The 5,000-nt window shown below is 37.0% G+C and overlaps 1 protein-coding gene across 1 annotated transcript in view; it reads right to left on the reverse strand.

The window, feature by feature from the left end:
* LOC144957493 (uncharacterized) overlaps window positions 1-5,000 on the reverse strand; it is a 114,191-nt gene that overhangs the window by 85,395 nt on the left and 23,796 nt on the right. The gene's annotated exons all lie outside the window — the stretch shown is intronic.

Raw genomic sequence — 5,000 nt, forward strand, 5'->3', positions numbered from 1 at the left:
TGTTAACGATGGCTACGGTTTTACCAAGTGAGCAGAAAACTACGGTTAGACACGACCTTGTTAAAACTGCTCTTGGTGGTGAAAAGGTTTGGACACGGATAAGGTAATGTTATGTTGTTTTAAAATCAAACCCTTGTTGTAAAGGGTTAATATCTCTTAATATTTGTAAAAAAATAATAATTATAATAATAATAATAATAATAATAATAATAATAATACTAATAATAATAAATCGATCAACCCATTTCAGGAAACGATAATCAATATTATATCGATATCGATATCGATTTCTCATAAATCCCGAAATATAAATATCAATAAAAAACATTTCGATACTTCCAAAAGAAACCCAGTAGGGTCGGTCTACCACGATGTACAGGTTTTTTTTCAGGTCTGATAACCCAATTCCTTTTGGACTCATTGTCGTAATGGAAATCTCATTTTTTTTAAAGACGCAAAATATTGTCCAATACAAGAACGTTAAACGAGGCCCATAACTGCGTTCGATTATCAGACCTGAATATATCATGTAAACGTCGGTCTACCACTATTCTGCTCTGTAATAAACACATTTTTAAAGTTTTGTTCAGAAAACTCGTCTTTCTAAAATTGATCGAATAAAATGTTTAGTGGACATATATATATATATATGTATTGTTAGGTTAAGATAAACATTCTCAAACATTGAACATCAAATACGTCTGTTTGAGACATGTTGAGAAGTCGATCGGGTTTTTTTCTTGGAGTAAAATTTTCCTGGCCAAAATCGAGGGAAAAAAAAAACCCCCATAAATTATGTGGGTTTTGCGAGTGATTTCGAGTTGGCAGTAAAACTAAATATATTTGGCAGTAAAATTAAATAACAATGTGAAATTGAATGTAAGCTTCAATTTAATATAAGAAAACAAGATAAAATGGACGCCAAATGGACGTTTCGGGTTTCCCCTTTATCAACAAAACAGGATGATATGAATGAAACACTACAGACGAATGAGATATTGTGGTGGTGGCGTTGTTAAGATCATCTTTATAACAACGCCATACAACCACATTATCTCAATGCTGTTAGTAATGTTAACAATGCTGTTAACGGCCAGTTACTCATTTTACACCTGAGTAAGGTGAGAGAATCTGAGTAAAGAGCCTCTTCCAAGGACTCAACAATGCGCCGAGCGAAGCTCGAACCCAGTACCTTCCGATCCGAAAGCTAGTGGCCATACCACAAGACCACATAGCCGCTGTGAGTGCTTCGGGTAATACAAAATTTTGTATTTGGAGACTATTCGTTCGGTGGTTGGAAAAGTCAGTCCTGTGCATTTAGTCCTTGGGTTATTATTAACACGGAAAAGTAGAAAACGGTAGAGACTGCCTGAAGCCGGTAATCATAAAATACTAACGAAAGAGTGAAAATGGAGAGGCTTCGTATGGGAACGATACAGGCAATGGACGTTTCAGGCACTATTTTGCATTTTATTTTATTTGTTTCCACGTTAGTTTGTGTATTATTGTGCTGACGAAGGGTTTGTACCCGAAACGTCCATTGTCTGTTTTGTTCCCATACGAAGCCTCTCCATTATCACTCTTTGGTTAGTATCACCGCAATCTGGAGAGATAGACTGGGATAGCTAAGTAAAGTAGCTCTGTTTGAGTTGTGTGATTTGTTTAACGACAGCTCATATTAACACGAGACATGTTGACCCAGTGTGTCATTTAGATACCTTCAAAGATGATCAAGTTTGTGTTCTATAGATAGTATGCGCTTGGCTAAGAAGCTCATAACATTGCCATCCGGAATTATAACGGACCAACACACAAAATGTGTGTATCCATGAACGTTTATTGTCGGGTTAATACAGTTCCGTGAGCATTACTCATGAACGCGGATGGCAAAAAACAATAGCAAAGACCTGAGTAACGTCATCTTCGAACTATCTATAAGGTTTATTTAAAATCTAGATACTGGTATCATTTTGCCTTGTTTGTCGTTTTATTTGTTGTTTTTTGTGTTGTTTTTTTTTTGTTCGTTTGTTTGTTTATTCTTTTTGTTTATTTGGTGGCGGTGTCAATTATAACAACTACGATTTTAAAAGGCTATGTGGTCTTGTGGTATGACACTCGCTTTCGGATCGGAAGGTCCTGGGTTCGAGCCTCGCTCGTCGCATAGTTGAGTCCTTGGAAAAGGCTCTTTACTCACATTCTCTCACCATACTCAGGTGTAAAATGAGTACCTGGCCGTTAACAGCGTTGTCTCTATCCGAAAAGATTGTTAAATATCGCCTAACAGGCGTCATGTCGCGTTCTACGTGTTAAGTGTTGCTGTTGGCCAGGGACCCCTTTGTTAAGCGCTTTGAGCACGTTTAGTGGATATTGCTCTATATAAAAGCTCATTTTAAAAATCAACTACGATTTTAAACTCCTAAAAATTACGAATTTTAACATTATTAAGTAGGTGGGTCTGCCTGCATGCATACCTAACCACGAACGCCATCAAAAAAAAAAAAAATCAACCACGTGATGCTTTTCACATAGAGTTCATAAAGCAAGGATGTACTACGGGATTGACATGAGGGCCTATCTTGGTCACTTGGGGGCTCCCTTTACGATACGCTCTGATCTGATGTCCCCCAGGGGGACAGGTCAAAAATTATTGGTATGTTTGAGTTGGCGACATTCAAAACGCTCTAAGTCCCATTTTCACAATTTACAGAAAATTGTAAATTTGAGTCATTTTTAAAAATATTGACTTAAAGAGGAAAAATGCTTGTCTTATGTGCTTTATAAAATAATAGACAGAATGAAGTTGACGTCACTCAGGTCTTTGTTATTGCTTTTTGCCATCCGCGTTTATGAATATTTCTCACTCAACTGTATTAACCAGACTATAAACGTTCAAGATGACACATAGTTTTGTGTATTGGTACATTATACTTCCGGATGGCAATGTTGTGAGCTTCTTAGCCAAGCGCATAATGTCTTTACCCTGAGTGTTTTGAGACTCCAAATTATGTTCTTTAGTGATTCTATAGATAGTATGCGCTTAGCTAAGAAGCTCATAACATTGCCATCCGGAAGTAAAACGGACCAACACACAAAACTGTGTGTATCCATGAACTTTTATTGTCAGGTTAATACAGTTCAGTGAGAATCACTCACAAACCCGAATGGCAAAATACAATAACAAAGGCTTGAGTGACGTCAACTGCATACTATCGACAAATAGATAGTATGTGTTTGACTAAGAAGCTCACAACATTGCCATCAGGAAGTATAACGGACGGACACACAAACCTCTGTGTAACCATGAACGTTTATAGTCTGGTGAATACAGTTTAGTGAGAATTACTCATAAATGAGGATGGCAAAAAACAATAACAAACACCTGAGTGACGCCAACTTCGAACTATATATAGATAGTATGCGCTTGGCTAAGAAGCTCACAACATTCAGGAAGTATAACGGACGAACACACAAAACTGTGTAATCTTGAACGTCTGGTTAATACAGTTTAGTGAGATTTGGATTCAGTAGTCTGGTGTCACGCGCCCGGCAACGGCGGCCATCTTGGTTCTAAACAAAGAAAATCATTCCTTTTTATTTTTCTTGCTGGCTAGAACTTTTCATATGCCTTGTGATCAGAATTTGTAAAAGTCAAAACATGATCAAATGTATGTGTTTTTGTTTTTTCCTTTGGATACCCTTTATGCTCGCAGGAGAAATATTTCATACGGGCGTCCGCCATTGTTCCGATAGTTTAGAGCCAGTGTTACTAAGTTACCAGGAAGGAAGTGACGTTACGACTATTGAATCCTATTACTCATAAACGTGGATGGAAAAAAAAAGAATACAATAACAAAGACATGAGTGACGTCAACTTCCAACTATCTTAGATCGAAGTTGACGTCACTCAGGTCTTTGTTATTGTTTTTTGCCATCCACGTTTATGAGTTATTCTTACTGAACTGTATTATCCAGACTATATGATGACAAAGCTTCTCAGCCAAGCGCATACTATCTATATATTACCGTTTTGAGAAGATGGGTTAAAATCTCAACGGTTCATCTGACGTTTCCCCTCCCCCCTCTCTCTCTCTCTCTCTCTCTCTCTCTCTCTCTCTCTCTCTCTCTCTCTCTCTCTCTCTCTCCCTCTCTCTCTCTATCTCTCTCTCACACTCTCTCCCCCTCTCCCCGAGGCCTGATTCAAATCTCGTCCTGTAATGTCACTTGATGACTCACAGGAGGTCAAATCCTTGCTAATACACCTTAATCCCTACGTGTTATCTTAGCAAGGACCCCCCTCCTCTGGGCGATCGCTGCTATATATATATATATATATATATATAATATATATATATATATATATATATATTATATATATATATATATGAGTAAATAGATAAAAGAATGAAAAGATTTTTATTTTTGAAAAGATTTTGAATCTACTTGACAATTGATACGTTAACCCGTTCGTGGCCGGACGCCATGCAACGAATTTTAAATTAAAATGTGACAAGGCGTGTCAAAACGTTGTTTTGTTTGAGATTAGATGATGACAAAATAAAAATTTCAAAATATGAAAAATGAATTAACTCTCTCCTTACCGGCCATTTTCCGGATTTTCCCCCAAAACGTCACACCCAACCTATACTAAAATAGATTTATTTCACACAAACACAAAAGCCGCTAATTCTTGCTATACATATTTATTTTTTGCTCAACACAGTCTTAATATACTTTAAATATAGCAAACATTTCTGTTCAAATATAATGATGTAGAAAAGAAATTTCAATGAGAAAAATGTTGGCTGCAGAAAAAAAAAGCTCTTTTCTCATAATATTCTCTCGCCGTACTCAGGTGTAAAATGAGTATCAGGCCGTTGACAGCGTTGTGTCTATTGTAGAAAAATGTACACTATCGCCTAACAGGTGTCATGTTGGAATGAGTGTTTCATTTGGCTAGGAAGCCCTTCTAAAGCCCTTTGAGCACGCATAGTCAATATTTG

This window comes from Berghia stephanieae, chromosome 12 (genome assembly GCF_034508935.2).
Source record: "Berghia stephanieae isolate SIO BIC M18660-M18661 chromosome 12, UCSD_Bste_1.3, whole genome shotgun sequence".
In the NCBI taxonomy this organism is placed as follows: Eukaryota; Metazoa; Mollusca; class Gastropoda; order Nudibranchia; family Aeolidiidae; genus Berghia; species Berghia stephanieae.